This window comes from Pleurodeles waltl, chromosome 1_1 (genome assembly GCF_031143425.1).
Source record: "Pleurodeles waltl isolate 20211129_DDA chromosome 1_1, aPleWal1.hap1.20221129, whole genome shotgun sequence".
Taxonomy (NCBI): Eukaryota; Metazoa; Chordata; class Amphibia; order Caudata; family Salamandridae; genus Pleurodeles; species Pleurodeles waltl.
The window spans coordinates 480,200,228-480,217,347 of record NC_090436.1 but is presented as its reverse complement, the minus strand read 5'-3'; positions in this window follow the sequence as shown (position 1 = coordinate 480,217,347).

Sequence of the window (17,120 nt, the reverse complement as noted above, 5' to 3'; positions counted from 1 at the left end):
TCATGTGCAAAGCAAGAAAGCTGAACATGGTCCTGAATGCCAGGAAAATTAACTAAGAGAACGCCCTCTGGGCCTGGGTTTGGGAGGATCCTCGTGAAGCATAGATCACTTAGAGGAGAATCTGGATGACATTGAAGAGGCATCAGAGCAAGAGGCAAATTTCCCTTAAAGAGCTGTATCATGTGTGTTGTCCAGGGTTGGGAGCACTGTGTCCTTTTGCAATCTGTCCCCATATGGCCATATTCTAGAGACAGGAAGGTTGAGAGGGCTTTGTTATCGAAATTGACCGTTGCTTCCATGGAACAGATAGCGTGCACCTTGATGGCAGACTAGAAAAATGCAGAGGCTGCATAGGCTGCTGGGTAAAATGAGGCACCTATGTCACTGGGAAGAAGCTCTAGATGAACTGAGGCTGGCATTTGAGATAAAGATAAAGATGTCAGCCTCTAACTTGGCTGCTGATGAGAAATAGGAAATAGAAAAAGACTTTGCACTGGTGGAGAAAATGCTGGCCTGGGAGGAGCATAAGACCTTGCTGACCGATTACAAAAACCGGCGGTAGGTGAACTTGAGGTCCAGGAGTGAACCAGAGTCCAATGAGGATTGTGGAAGCAGAACTGGGGTATCCAGCAGAGGTATTCACAAAATGAACTCTCCCAAAGATCTTGTGTCAAGCCATGTGTTGGAGGATGATACAGATATGTGGTTTACCGCTTATGAGGTTCACTAATGCATACACACAGTACCTAAGTAGAGCAGGGGTAGCCTGTGGTGACACATGCCCATTCAGGGGAGTGACCTTACTTGAGAGGCAGCCAAGCAGGTTCAGGACCAAGCTATCAACTCAGGAACACCTTCCTCATTTGCAAGTTTGGCTTCATTCCAGAGAACTATAGCTTGAAGTTTAGGGATGTTCAAAAGCAGTTACAGCAATCTTTTGAAGATTTTTATGAAGTTTTATCGTAACGTAACTGACTGTGATGGGCTGTATGAGTTGTTTGTGTGGGTGCATTTTCTGGGTCATAGTTTTTACTAAAATCTAATTTGTTCTCAGCTCACAGCCCCAGGAAGCTTAGAAAAGAGTCTGACATCTGGCTCAGCACCAGGGTGTCATACAGGGTATTGGGGATGGGGGCCGTTTGCATGTTATGGCACCAAAGTGCTGACAAAGGGGAGTCCCTAACCACAATCAGGGAGACGGGAACCCGGTTGGGGGGGGGCCTTCTGGGAGGGGCAGGTACTTTGACTGTCATCAGTCATTACTCAAGAAGGGAGAGTCCTTGTGCCCCAGGAAGGAGCTCCATGGTGGGTACTTTACAGTGGTAACTAGTGTATTGCTAGGAGTTGATCCACAGAAGGAGAGGGCAGAAAATACCCTGGAGTCCCTTTGTTGGGAGGGGGGCCCAAAACGTAAGATGGTGATCGCAAAGAGTTCTAAGAGATACTTCTGGAACTCACAATGAATGGTGTCCATGTCACTTCTTCACAGGGTATCTGTAGCAAACAGCCCCTGCTAGTCTCCCTGGAACAGTAGCTGTAGGAAGAGGTCTTTAGGTTAAGGAATGCCCATGGTGTAGGTATGACCATCCTATGGCCATGGTCCTGTTAGAGTAGAGTGGATTATTGCCTAGTGGAATGTAGATGTGTGTCCCATCGATTGAATCCTTGCTAGTGAACTACCACAGGTGTTAAACCGGCTGGTCTTTGAGAGTACTTGATTTTAAATTAGGAAACAGAGATCTCAAAAGGAAAGTAAGAGTTAGGTATTGGGTAACAAGGTTAAATCTTTGACTGGATTGACACACTTGATGTACCCAACTTCTGCTCTATCGCTGTCAGCTTGCAAGCATACCTCAGCTCCCATCAACCACAAAGTTCACCTTAAATATTTTGATGATTTTGGTGTATCTTTGCTCATTAAAGTTTTCTCTGTTTTGCTAAATTGGTTTGATAATTTTATGGTGGTGTGCTCTTCACTTTAAAATTATTGGCACTGCTTGAATGTTCCCTGCATTTCTCTGGAGATTGCCTGCAATTTGTGCCTTAACTACCTGGGCTTGAGCAGGGACTTTCTCAGAACTGTGTTTTGACATAAACAGACTGGGATTGTTGAACTTGTAGATGGCCAAAAAGCACAGCCTCAACCCTTCATTATCTCTTAACCAAGCTCTTGGTCTGGAAATGTTAATTTTGTTTCTCTAGTGGCAAAAGTAACAGAACCTGTGGATGGGTAGGCAGTACTGACAGGCAGATGTCTGCACGTCTGTAAGATGAAGTATTGTGATGGATTGTGTTCTATTTTGTTTTAGCCTTTCCAAATCAAACACACTTGTCTCAAATCTTTCTGCACAGGTGTTGAAGGCAGTGTAGTATAAAAAACTGTATCCAGATGTCCCGGTGTCCCTGCAGGTTCTTTGATGATCCCCGTGTGCCTTTGTACACTGTAAAATGCAATGTCCGCAGGGCTATTAAGTGCCATATTCAGATGTTCGCAAATGTGTGATTTTGCTCACGATTTTAACACCGTAATGTGCTTTTTTGTTGCATATATTAAAAACTCATGAGAATCAACAGCATGCGTTACCGCAGGCGGAAATACGGGTGTCTTTTTTTATTCAGAATACTTTTATTGTATTTGGCTTTACCATCCTTCAACGAGATTTACAAATGGCCTCCTCATCATCCTTCCTCGACCCCTTCCGAATTTATGGCGTGAAGTGCCCTCTTCACTCCTCACGTCACTTTTTAGAAAGCTCTTTTTCCCTTTCTATGAAAGGAAAGAAGGACATGTGGAAATAGCCCCTCCTCTCACCCGGAACTACCTGTTCTTTTTTTGTGCACCTCTTAGTTTCTAGCATCACAGGTGCCGTTTGGGCTACGGCGGTGCCCTTGGAGTTCTTCTGAACTCGCATTACGGTGAGTGCGGCTGCATGGGCGCTGCTTCTACTTCTGTGTTTCCCGGATTCCTTGCTGGTCATTTTCCTGTTTTGTTTGGCACTCCTGGTATGGTTTGCCAGGGTGCCATTTTTATTTCCTTAGGCTGAGTTGGGCACCTACACCTTAGGCTGCGTTTGGTGCCTCCTGGGTTGCGGGAGCACCCTGTTCATTGTATTTTGGTGCCTCCTCCGTTGTGGAGGTGCCCTGTTCCTGGTGGAGGAGGGGTGTGGTGAAAACTAAAAAGCCTTAGGCTGCATTTGGTGCCTCCTGGGTTACGTGGGCACCCTGTTCATTCAATTTTGGCACCTCCTGGGTTGTGGAGGTGCCCTATTCCCGGTGGAGGAGGGACATGGCATCCTATGTTTCCTATACGCTGCCCTCCCCCATGCTGGGATTTTCCCTCTGCCTTACCTTTGTGCCTGGGTCCCTGGACATGGTGTTGTGCCCCACGACCTGGTGCTTTTGTGTTGACCTGCTTGGGCAGTCAGCGCCAATTGGTGTACCTGGATGCCTGATTTCTGGCCTTCTTTCTGTGGATATTGGTTTCCTAGGTTGTGGACTGGTTACAGCAATTGCATACACTTAGTGGTCCTCTATTGGATCCTAGGTTGCTTTTTCTTCTGGTCGTGCTGTGGGTTTTTGTTTGTTCTGCACACAACCGCCATGGAGAAACACGCTGGGAAGTGTTGACATCTTTCTCCTTTGCCTCCTACAAGGGTGCGTGATGGTGGGATTCGCTGTCATCGTTCCCATGTACCTGACATTCAGCTCCAGGACATGGTTCATCAACTGTCGGACGCCTTTAATTCTAAACCAACGATTCTACTTGTGGTGACTGGTTCCGGCAGTTTCAGCATCCTTCCTTTAAACAAGCTTCCTGTTCAATCCTTACTGCAGCATGAATGGAAGGATCCTGATACAGTCTCTGTTCCAAGCTTTATGGGTCGCTTGTATCCTTTGTCCCAAAAGGAGACTTCAGTTCCTTCTTGTTCTCGCTTTGGACCCTTTATTTTCTAACCTTGTGGATTAACATTTCTTAACTTTCTCAGGAGGTGACTTTGTCTGAAACTGTAGATTGGAAGATCGAGGCTGCTCTCATGTGCTCTCACGCTGGTCCTAGGTGGTCATTATGAACATGGTGGTAAACATTGCCCCGCCGGCGGTGGTGGTAACTACCGTTAACAGGCTGGCAGTTCGGATCGTCAAATAATCAAGCCAATGAAAAACAAGTAGCGGTCCATCCACACACCGCCGTCTTTGTAGTCCCAGCGAGGATGGAGGAGGCCGCCCACAGGCTGGCAGAAAGGTCCTACCGCCCACCAAATAATGAAACACAAGACCGTCATCAGTTCCAGGGCGGGAACCACCACCAGGCAAAGCATGGCGGAAACGAACAATATAAAAGGGCACACTCACCGGAGGCACATACAACACGCCGACGCAGACATGGAGAGAGAGTTGGAAATAATGCCAGTGCTGCTCCTTGACATATACCCCCAGGACCGTGACCGCCGACGAAGATGGCGACGGTAAGTACCGCAACCTAGTACACATTGGAAGAAAGGGCACAGTTACACACCCACCCCACCCACCCTGCAACACACCCCTAACCCCTCCCACATCTCAAGCCAAACATATCATAACAAAATGTACTTACCAGACACAAGGCAACATAGTCGTGCACCAAAGTACACACATGTGCACATCACCCCTCCATAATGAAACGCTGTACAACATCACCATATTGTGCAAACAGCACTACTGGGCACTGAAACTTTATTTACAAACACATTACGTCATGCCCAAATAAGACCATTGGCCAGTCCAGTACAAATAGCCTGAAGGGCCAAAAGAAGCCTGACTTGACTCCCACATGTACAAAGGGTACTCCACTCGAAAGGGGCATCAATGGGGCAGCCTGGCACCTCAGGGAACAGGGGCAGGGGGCAGCGGGGTGGGAACTTACATCTGGAATGGGGGGCTTGGGCTTAGGTTTGATAGGTGGAGGGGGTTTGGGCTTGCCCTTGGAAGGAGGGTGAGTGGGCTTGGACCAGGGGGTGGCAGAGGGACCTGGGGCAACACGGGGCTTCTTCCTCCCTGGGAAAGCGGCACAGGAATGGGAAGGGTGGACTGGGGCGGACTTGGACGTGGAAGGAGTGGACTGGGCAAGGTGATGGGCATGTTTAGGGACGAGACGGGGTAGGCCAGTGGGTTCGAACAGGTCAACATGGGAGACGAAAAGCTTCTTATGGGCAGTTGGAGGGGATTTGGAGGCAGGTCTGGGAGTGGAGATTGAGGGAGTGCTTGTACCAGCTGTAGATGTGCCAGACGTTGAGGCAAGTACCTGTAAAGTATGCTGATGTGTGGTGGATGTGCGTGGTGTGGATGTCTGTGAATGTTTGAGTGTTTTGGGAGGAGGAGGGGTAGACACAATGGGTGAAGACAGGCTGCCAGTGTACATGAATGTTGTCTGGGTGTCTGCAGGTCTGGTGAATGTGCTGCAAGTGTCTGTCAATGTAGTTGTATTAAGTGCAAGTGTGGTGTCTGGGGTGCATGTCTGGATGTCAGATAATGTGGTGACTGCATGACTTGAGGCAGCAGCAGTGACTGAGGGTGGTGAGGGAGGTTGAAACACTGGGGGAGGTGGATGTTGTTGTGTGTGCTTTGGTATGTTGGGTGTGTGCCTGCCTGTGTTGGGAAGTGTGGTGCTTATGTTTTTCAGTTTGCTTCTTGTGTGTTGATTTGTGTGCATTGCTGTCTGTACGTTTGTTTGGGATGGGTGAAGGGAGTGGGGTGCTGGAAGGGATAGAGGTGGTGAGGAGGGGAGTTGGAAAGACCAGGAACACAGTCTGCCGTCAAAGAGGAGGCCAGAGCCTGAAAAGATCTCTGTAGGCCAGACATGGCACCGTTAATGCCTTCCAGGTATGCATTGAATTGTTGCATCTGGGATGCTAGCCCCTGGATGGCATTCATGATGGTTGTCTGCCAAACAGAGATGGTTCTCGGGAGGTCAATAGCCTCCTCTGTGAGGCAGCAGGGCTGACTGGGGCAGGGGAAGAGGTGCCTGGGGCGAAGGAGTTCCCACCCTGTGAGCGGGTACGGGCAACTAGGAGGGTGGTGATGGCCTGGGGGGTGGCAGAAGATGGTATAGAATGGGTGTGCCCAGTAGGGTCCGCCACCACCAGGGAGCTGCCATTGGAGGATGTATCGGAGTCACTACCTTCAGTGGTAGTTGCCTCTCCCGTGGTACTCCTCTCGCCCGCCAACCCACTGGTCCCCTTGGCGTCCATCGACTCTGCCTCCTTGGAACCGTGGGCTGCTGCATCCCCACTCACTGGTGCCGCTGCTCCCTCGCCAGATGATGCTGATGTACACAAAGGACACAAGAGCACAGGGGTGTAGAGACAAAACAAGGGAGAACTTTGTCAAAACCTGAATATGTATACATCTCTGGCTCACACACATTCCCATCCATGTCACACACTTACACCCAGCACATACAACATATGTCATGACTGTGCCCCTGACTAGTGGCCATTACCCCAGAATACACCATAAAACCCACACGAAACACGGACCTGATACACTGTGTGAAGTACACCCGTGGGAGACCATGCCCAGCCAATGCACTTACAAGTCCATGAGGCCACAAAGCATACTAGATGACAGAAAGGGGACCCCCATGGGCCTACAGTGACTGCCCAAACTAGCCCTTACACCATGCCAGGGACTTTGAGGGGACAGGACTGCAGGAACACACCTATTCAAGTGCCTGCCACTAGAATGCATACATACCACAGCACCTACATACATACATCTCAGCAGTATCACAACAGTGTAGGTAGTCACCCCCTTGTGGCTGCTGTGCTGCCTTCAAGTACCCATCCATATCTGGATAGGCCACCTCCAGAATGGAGGCCATTAGGGGGGTCAGGGTCCGACGGGCACCCCGTCCTCGTTGGGAGGCCTTCCCCAGCTGTGCCTCTCCGGTCTCAGCGCCTCAGATCCTCTAACCGCTTCCTGAAGTGGGTGCTCCACCGGTTGTAGACCCCCAGGGTCCGCACCTCCTGGGCGTTGGCTTGCCACAGACCTTTCTTTTGATGGGCGCTGACCTGCATGGGACACACGGAGCAAAAAAACCAGACATCAGTATGTGTGCACCGAATACAGATGACATGTCATTCCCTATGGAACGGCCATCGTGAAAGGCTTGTTATCAACTCACATACAGTACATGCCAGACAGTCTATGGCTGGGCAGTTACACATCGAACCCACATGCATACAGGCATCCACCACAATCACACACATCTAAAGATGACAGATGCCAACTCCCCTACTCCTCTGGTCGCCCATACAACTTGCAATACAGGGCTAGGACCCTGTCCACCAGCTTCTCCAGCTCCTCCGCAGTGAAGGCCAGGGCCCAGTCCCCTGTAAACTGCGCCATCTCAGGGACCAGAGTCAGGACACAGCAGCACACGCAGTGGAGTACTAGCCTTCATGGGAATCAGGAGTCAAGTGTCAAGGGTCTGACGAAATGGCATAGGTACTGCAGCGGTGTGCTCCGTCACCGCCGGCAGCGATCATGATTGGCCCAGGTTCCCCATTGACAACCATGTAATCCAATCATCGTGTGCATGGCCTTCCGCCATGATGACTAACGCCAGTGGAATGAAGTCACTTCGACTCTTTCATACCTAGATGGCAGGAGGCTGCCATTTTGCTACCATCACCTCACCATAGCCTGGCCAGGGGCCTCATCCAGGGCCTCATAAACTTCACTCTTAGTCGCTTGCTGACATGAGTCTAGGATCCTCACATGTACCCATCTTTGGAATTTTGTCCACACTGGGATGCCATTAAGACAGAGTTAACTCAGCACATATATGCCTGATGGTGTACTTCATACTTTGTGTCTGTGTGTGTTACCTATGTGTCGCACTTACAAAGATACAGTGACATCATGGGATGCCAGTGTAAGTTGACACTCAGATTGTGTTCTTTCCTCCCCCAATAGGTACAGACCAATGTGGCAAGGGAGGGCCCCATCTGTTTACAGACCCCTGGTTGATATGGAAACTATGGAGGGACGTCCCATCATTGTCACCTACAGACTCAATAGAGCTACTATCCATGACCTCTGTGCATTAATGGATCCTGTACTGAAACCGGCTAACCAAAATCAGCATGCCATCCCTACAACTGTGTAAGTGCTATCTGTACTCCATTTTTTGGCTACAGGCTCATTTCAAGTGACAGTAGGCATGGGTGTAGGGGTCTCAAAGCCAATGTTCAGCCTCATCCTGTCAAAATTCCTGGATGCATTCGTCCAACACCTGCAAACATATGTCCAGTGTGTCCCAAAGGGCTGAACTACCGCCATCAAATCTGGATTTTATGCCTTTGCCAACATCCCCGATGTGATAGGTGCCATTGATGGAACCCATATAGCTCTCATACCCACAAGAGTGAATGAACAGGTGTACAGGAATCGGAAGAACTATCACTCCATGAATGTACAATTGGTGTGTCTGCTGAGCAGTACATATCACATGTCAATGCCAGGTCCCCAGGATTCCTTTGTCCTGAGAAACAGCAGTGTACCACACATGATGGAACAACTACAAGGGGACAGAGGATGGCTCATAGGTGAGTGTGTATTACAATGGATCTGTACATAGCTGACAGCAGGCTATATGCATGTAAAATCAGTTTATTAAGGTCCTGTTTTGCCCACTTTTGCCGGTGATTCTGGCTACCCCAACTTGCAATAGCTCATGACACCTGTGAGGAATCCCAGGACAGATGCAGATAGGAATAATAATGAGGCCCATGGAACTACTAGGAGGATGATTGAATGCACTGTAGGTCTCCTGAAGGCTAGATTTTGTTGCCTCCATCTCTCTGGGCGATCCCTTTGCTATGTCCCTGACAAGGTGTGTAAGATAGTGGTGGCCTGCTGCATGCTGCACAACTTGGCGGTGAGGAAAGCTATCCCCCTTCTGGAAGAGGAGGGTGCTGTCCAACCAGCCCATCAACCTCAGACAGGGAATGAGAGTGATGGTGAGGAAGAAGAGGGGGAAGATCTCAACTCCAGGAACCAGCTTATCCACCTATACTTCCAGTGACTATAAGATACTCTTCAACAATGCTGATGTCTTCACTGCATTGTTTCAGTCTGACTCATGTAATATTATGTACAGTGTGACATACGTCAGATACTACAGTCCGTTGGATCCCCTCCTGCAATAAAGATATGATTTTGTAATTGACTGGCTAATGCATACACTCTCACAATTGATATCTCAGATTGACGAGGGACATACAATTTGAGTGCATAGGTGTATTTATTAACTGGCAAAATATACATAATTCATGGGACAGTGAGAGGGAAAGGGCACATGGTGCAAATCCATACTCAGGTACATATGCTCAGCTGTTGGTAGCACTGGGATTTGGTCCATGTGGCAATTGGAAGATGGTGTGATGGCAGTGGCATGTCAACAATGGAGCATAGTGGCACACAAGGGAGACAGTTCAGGGCAGGGCAGAGTCACTTCCTAGCGGTGGGCTTCGTCTTCGGCTGGTGTTTTCAGTGGCATGTCTGGGTCTGAGGGCACGTTTGCGTAGCTGGAGCTGGGCTGCAGGGGTAGGGGTGATGGTTTCCTGTGTGTCGTCTGGAAGTGCCACCAGTCCAGTAGCTGTTGCAGATGTGAGGGGCAGGGCAGTGTCCTGGCTAGTGGTCAGGGCTTGCAGGTGGGTGGAGGACTCAGGCTGGCTGTGGTACTGGTGCTGCAGCACCCCTGCATTTGAGACCATGGTGGCATTGAGCTGTTTCCATTCCTCCATGGCCTCCTGGTGGTGTGCTACCTGCAGCCTCTGATTCTGCTCCAAGGTGGCCAGGATCTGGCCCATCCTGTCCTGGGTATGGTGGTATGCTCCCAGGAGCTCACATATCACCTCCTGGTCTGCTGCATCCATCTTTTGACCACCCCCTGGGCCACTGATGCCCTTCCACTGGCCTTAGCCCCCTGTGCCTGTGTCCTCTGCACAGGTCTGGCAGTCCCACTTGCACTGGGCCCTTCTTCATCCTGCCTGTTGGTGGGTGGAGACATACATGTGGGCCGCCAGTCAATGGCGAGAGACACTGGTGTGGGGTCACTTGGCCAGAGCTGATGATGGTGGCTGGGTGGTAGGGCTGTCAGTGGTATTCTGGGTGGGGCTGCTGGAAGGTGACAGTCCAGGACTGTGTGATGGGCCAGGGTATTCCTCAATTTCCAGACATCCCTCTGCACTCTCCTGAGTGGGGTATCTGTCTTCAGGTGGGGCACTTGCACTCCTTGGCGTTTTCCGTCCAGGTGGCATGGGTGGTGGTGCCTGCAGGGAGGGGAATAGACATGTGGGTGTCAGGTACTTTATGCTTATATTCCCCTGTGGTGGCATGCAAGGTCCCCTTGTGTACATTTCTTTGAATTTTATGTGGGGGGTGGAGGTGTATTGTGGGTGCTGTAGTGCCACTAGGAATCCATGCAGGGGTAGGTGACGGTGCACAGGGGCTGGATGGAGGTCTGTTTGTGGGATAGTGGGCATGCAGAGTAGTAGGATGTGGGTGCTGTGGACTGGGTGGGGATGGGTTTCTGGTGGTAATGAGAGGGGTGGGATGACTGTTAAGGTATTGTAGTTGACTTACCCGAGTCCAGTTCTCCAGTGAGTCCAGTGAGGCCCTCCAGGTGCAGGTTAGCCAGGAACTTCTCCTCCCAATCGGTGTATTCGGGGTGTGTAGGGGGGGACTGCCAACAGTCTTTTGTACGGCGATGTTGTGCCTGGATGCCATTGACCGAAACTTCCCGCGCAGGTCGTTCCACTTCTTCCGGATGTCGTCCCTTGTGCGTGGATGATTTCCCACTGCGTTTACCTTATTGACTATTGTCAGCCATAGCTCCATCTTCCTGGCCACGGGTGTCTGTTGCACCTGTGCCCCAAATAGTTGTGGCTCAACCCTGAGTATTTTGTCCACCATGGTCCTTAGCTCCCCATCTGTGAAGCAGGGGTGCTTAGGGGGTGCCATGGTGTGTGTTGTGGGTGGTGTGTTGTGGGTGTATTGGTGAGGGTGCTGTCATGTGGTTCTGTGTGTGGCTTGTAAAAGTGTTTGAGGTTTGTTTTTGTTTTGGTGGTGTATTTGTGTGTGCGACTTGTGTGATGTCATGTTCAGTGTATGTGTGTTGTGCCGTCAATCTCAGTCATGCTATTGGCGATGCATAGGATTGTGGGGTATGTGTGTGAGTGTTTTCTAGTGTTGTGAATGTGTGTCAGGTGTGTGGGTTTCAAAGTTGCCAATGTAGCATTTGATGTCGGTGGGTCCCATTGCTGGCATTGCGGTCTGTACCGCCAATGGTCATTCGCCATTCACTATCCACCACGCTGATTTGTACATCATTATTTGGTGGGTGGAGGATTTGTCTGCATGTCGGTCTTAGGGTGGGGTGTACTGCCTTTCCTTCGCTGTAGGCCCTGGCGGTGGGTGGAGGTTGCAGGATTTTTGGAGGTTTGACCTTTTTCATCATTATTCGGCGGTGTGCAGTCTACCGCCACTGGCAGTCTTCTGTTCACCGTCGCCACGGCGGTTGGCGGTGATTACTAATGAGGGCCTTAGTCTATCTTTGCGTTCTAGGATCTATGGAGTCTATACTTCTCAGTCCCTTGTTGATGGTTTTTCTGACACTTTTCTCTGTCATTCAGGAGGGTGAAGATTTCTCTGATTTGCTGTGCCGTATGGGAGTTCAAGCTAAGTTTCTTTTGGATATTGCTTTTGACTCTCAAGGTTTCTACTATGGCCATTGATTGTTCTGTTTCTGCTCGCTGTCATCTCCATCTCAGTGGGAATCCCCTTTGGTGGTTCTAGACTCTTTGGGGATGAACTGGAGGAGGTCCTCAGGATATCCTTTGAGAGTTGAAAACATGTTCAGCCTTTCCGTCCAAGGCCTAAGGTTTGGTATGGTGGTCTAAGGTGGGGGGTTCAGTTTCAGATACGCCAGCCCGAATCCTTGCCTCTCCGCTCCTGGTTCCAGCATAGGGGTTGTCCTTCGGATGGTGACTCATCAGCCTAGCGGTACAGGTGGTCAGAAGCCTCCTTCCTGACTGGGCCGACCCCTCAGGTTCTCCTGTCGGGGCGCCCCTGGCTCGATTCTTTCCTGTTTGGGCTGCCTCCATCACGGATGCCTGGGTTCTTCAGGTGGTTTCCCAGGGTATTTGTCTGGACGTTCTCTGGTGTTTCCGGATCCTCACTTCCTTCTGGCAGCTTGGCCTGGGGATCCGATGAAGTGGTCGACTCTCACCATTGGTATCACCTCCCTGGTCCTGTCCGATGCCCTTTCTCCGGTCCCTCCTCAGGAGAGGGAGTACGGTTGATCTTCCTGTGTCTTCTTGTCAGGAAAGTCGCAGGGATTTTTGTCTGATCATTGACCTGAGGTTTCTGAACTGCTTTGTCTCGACGTTGCATTTTCGGTTGTCAACCTTGTGTCAGGTGTTTCCTTTGATCTCTCCAGGAGACTTCAATGGCCCGCGCCTCTCAGGAGGGCTCAGTGGGCTCCCAACTTTGCAGTTGCCGGTGCTCCCTTTTGGACTCTTGTCCTCCCCCAGGTTTTCACCTAGGTTCTGGACACGGCTCACCTGTATTCCAAGGGTGTTCTAATCCACCCATATCTCGATGACCTTCTGATCCATACGGCTTCTCTGAACCAATCTCTGGCAGACACGTCCTTCACTGTCTGCCTTTTTGGGGGATTCCGGTTTCCTGGTACATCCCTCCTAGTCTCATGTGACTCTTCTGCGTCTGGAGTATATTGGTGCCTTTTTCAATACAGAGCGGGGGATGGTGTCCCTTCCTGCCTCCGTGTGTGCCGGCTCTGTCAGTCTCTTCAGAGACTCCTACTGGTTCAGTCCGCTTATGCATGAGAGTGGCTGCATCTTCAAGGTCTGATGGTAAGTTGGGCTTGTTTCATGAGTTCCTTATCATTGTCTTGCTTCTCCAAGTTGTTGGATGTTTTGGTGCTACCTTGTTTTTTTCTACTTTTCTTTTAGGCGGTGACTTTGGATGTTGTCCTGTTGGCTCGCCTTCATTTGGGACCGGTGGTTCACCATATCCTGTTTCATTGAACTCTGGACGGCGGCACCTTGAAAGCTATTATTCCTGTTTCCGCTCCTGTTCGTAGGGATCTCTGTTGGTTGCATCCTCCATCTCTAGACCGTGGTTTTCCTCTTCAGTCTCTGACACCTCTGGTCCTTATGTTCGATGCCAGCGGCCTGGGCTGGGGGGCGGTATTGGGAGTCCTCACTGCCCAGGGTCTCTGGTCTGTGGTGGTGGCTTCAATGTCCTCCACTTGGAGGGAGCATCAAGGGGTCTGGTATGCCCTCCAGTTCTTTGCTGCTCCTCTTCAGGGTCACTGGTGGTGGTCAGGGTGGACCACCGAGTGGCAATGTCATACATCATTCACCAATTTAGCGCCAGGCCCCCCTCCCTCAATCTCCTTGCTCACCACATCGTATCCTGGGCGAAGTCCCATCTCCTCAGGTTACAGGCAGTTCACATTTAGGGTGTGCTGAATCATCAGGCGGATCTCCTGAGTCAGGTGTTCCCATCCTCCCTGGTGTTCTTCCTGGCTCCTTCGGTGTTTTCCCAGATTTACAGTCGGTGGGGCGACCCTGCAGTTGACCTCTTTGCTACCCCCTTGAATGTCACGCTTCTCCTCTTCTTCACCTGGTTCCTCTCTCAGGGTGCGCTGGGGACGATGCCCTGTCCAGTCCACGGCTTCCGGGATTTCTCTACGCCCTTCCCCTGATCCATCAGTTCCTGTCTCGCCTGCTCTGGGAGGTGGCAGAGGTGGTTGTGGTTCTTCCCCTTTGGCCACGGAGACCTTGGTTCCACCTTCTCCATCTCCTGGCGGTTGAGTCAGAGGGTGTCTTCCTCTGACCCCTTCCCCTCTGTCCATCCTTCTTCTCCCTCTGCAGACTCTGGTGTGTTTGCGTCTCTTGGTCTGGAGGTTGGGAGGGAGGGCCTTATGAGACAGGGGTTTCTTTGCGGGTTTCTTGTTCACTCCAGTCTTGTCGACGGGGATCCACTAATACGGCTTACGTGCATCATTGGGGTTCTTTTGATGCTTGGTGCAGGACTCGCTCTTTATCCCCTGTTTCTGCACCTTCCTCTACGATTTTTCGGTTTCTTCAGGATGGTTGGATGGTTTTGATAGTGGTCTCTGGGTGGCCAAATCTGTAACTCCAGTGGTGGTCTATTACAACTTTGTCGGGCTCCATTGGATGTTTGTTCACTCTTTTCTGGCGTAGCTTTGAGGTTGTTCTGGGGTTTTTCTGCCTTCTTCGTCCTCCTCTTCTCTACCCTTTTCCCTCCTGGGTCCTTCCTATGGTGTTTTCACATCTGACATCCCCTCTATATGAGCCGTTGGAATCTGTTTCCCTTCAATTCCTGACTTTGAAGTGTTTTTTTTCTGGTGGCCATTAGTACTGCCAGGCGTTTAGGGGAGCTTAATGTCTTGGGTTGTTGCCGCGCATTCCTATGCATTTTTAGGCCCTGGTTGTCCTTTCCTTAGATCCTTATTTCCTCCCTAATGTGTATTCTTCCTTTCATCAGGACCAGGATATTGTTCTCCCTGTCCTCCCTCAGGCGGGTTTGAGCTCTGACCTTCCTTCTCCCTTTTGGATGTTTTCTGGGCATTGACCATCTATCTGTCTAGATCTTCTGTGTTTCGTCTCTCTTACTACCTTTTAGTCCGTTTTGGGCCTGTATGGAACGACGGATTATGGGGGTCATTCCTACCCTGGCGGTCCGAGACCACCAGGGTAGGGGACGGAGGAAGCACCGCCAACAGGCTGGCGGTGCTTCTGGGGCTATTCTGACCGCGGTGGTAAAGCCGTGGTCAGAAAAGGGAAGCCGGCGGTTTCCCGCCGACTTCCAGCTGCCCCTGTGAATCCTCCACGGCGGCGCTGCAAGCAGCGCCGCCATGGGGATTCTGACCCCCTTCCCGCCAGCCTGGTTCTGGCGGTTTTCACCGCCAGAACCTGGCTGGCGGGAACGGGTGTTGTGGGGCCCCCTAACAGGGCCCCACATTGATTTTCAGTGTCTGTTTGGCAGACACTGAAAATCGCGACGGGTGCAACTGCACCCGTCGCACACCAGGAACTCCGCCGGCTCCATTCGGAGCCGGCTTCCTCGTTGCTGGTGCTTTCCCGCTGGGCGGGCGGGCGGCCTTTTGGCGGTCGCCCGCCAGCCCAGCGGGAAAGACAGAATGACCGCCGCGGTCTTTTGACCGCGGTACGGTCTTCTGGCGGTTCCCGCCAGGCGGGCGGCGACTGCCGCCCGCCAAGGTAGGAATGACCGCCTATGTCTGTTATCTTTTCTGCTTCTCAGTCCCTGGGCAGAGTGATTCCGGGTGGGGCCATAGCTCATTACACTCACGGGATGGACGCTTCCTGGGCTAATTAGTCTGGTGTTCCGCTCCAGGATATTTCCACTGCTGCCACCTGGTTCTTTCCTTCCACTTTCATAACCCATTACACTTTGCATGTTGCTCAGGGTTCTGAATTGTCTTTGGGCTTGGAGGTTTTGGTGACGGCTGCTTCCTTCTCCTGAGTTGGCTCCATTGTGTTTGGATGCTTCGGCTCTCCTGCATGTAGCCCGTGGTGTTCCGATGTTTTTTAGTAGGCCTCATAAAACTTTGCACACTGATTGTGTTTCTTTTGATTCTTCGTGTGGCTGCTGAAAGTGGTCTTGCTTGGGCATCCCTCCATAAGTTCGGAGGAATGTATATCACCAAGCACCACTATAATGGCTGATGCAAGAGGAGGGAGGGAGTCAGGGCTGGTAACGAAGAGGATGAGGAAGGAGGCATTGGAGTAATGAAGATTACCGGTAAGTAATCCGAGCATTACCTCCTCATCATCCTTCCTCATCCCCTTCGTTACGTCCCTCCCTCCCTCCCTGTTCTTGCATCAGCCATTATAGTGGGGCTTGGTGATATACAGGTACTTCCGGGGGAGAGGAGGGGCTATATGCACATGTCCTTCTTCCCTTTCATTAAAAGGGAAGAAGTAGCTTTCTAAAAAGTGACATGGGGAGTGAAGAGGGCACTTCTCTCCATAAGTTCGGAAGGGGACAAGGAAGTAGGAATCGGAGTAATGAAGCTTATCGATAAGTAATCCGTGCATTTTTTTGCGTTTAGAGCTCAAGAAATTGAATGATAGTGTGAGAGGGAATATATTCCATGCTTTAAGGAGACTTACATTACAATTAAAATCAGACAGATTAATTTTTGATGACTTAAGGGCACAATATACCAATTGTCACTTAGTGGAAACATTTTTAAATGTTTTGTTAACTCTTTTGTATGTGTTTGTATGATGAATACTTATTAGAAAAAAGATAAACTTCTGCTAAGTGCACCTTTGAATTGCTTTTAACTTAGGCTTGAATAACCTTGAAACTCAAGCAATCAGAAAATCGGACTCCTCAGGTCGCCCTTATCTCACTCCTATTTGTGAAAATGACAGGACATTTACTTTTCTAAGTGTAAGGATACCTGGAAAAGAAATCCTCTAATTCTAGCTCATGTACTCCAAGGCAAAATCCGCGTCTGTCAAACCTCGGCTCAGATTCCTGGTCACATAAGGTAATGGACTGCAATGACTCCTGAGTTGACAGTTGCCTGGAAAGATGGCTCTATCCGGCTCTATCCCGGATCACATCCTAATCAGCCGCAGAGCTGAAGCTGTTTGCTCATTCCCGCAGATCCGCAGCATCTTCTTGCTCACTGAGCACCGAGATGTACTTCATCAGCAGTTGTTTCAGAGGTGTCTGTGGTGGCACCTCCTCGGAACAATAAATTATCGGGCAAACTAAAGAGTGCAGCTTGCATCCTGCTCTGTAGAAATGGCCTGACACACTTTGCAATGTAAATGATCGTTTCTCGCCTAATAGATGCAACTCTAGGGTGCTTATACACTCTCTTCCCAGAGCAGTTCACGTGCAAGTCATAGGGTACCAGAAAGACAGATAGGGACAACGTGAAATGCAATTGAAATGCCCGAACTGGAGTCAGCTGCTATTATTCAAAAGGTTTTACACGAGTATATGATACTGTGGAAGACACTGATAGGTAAAGTTTATTCTTA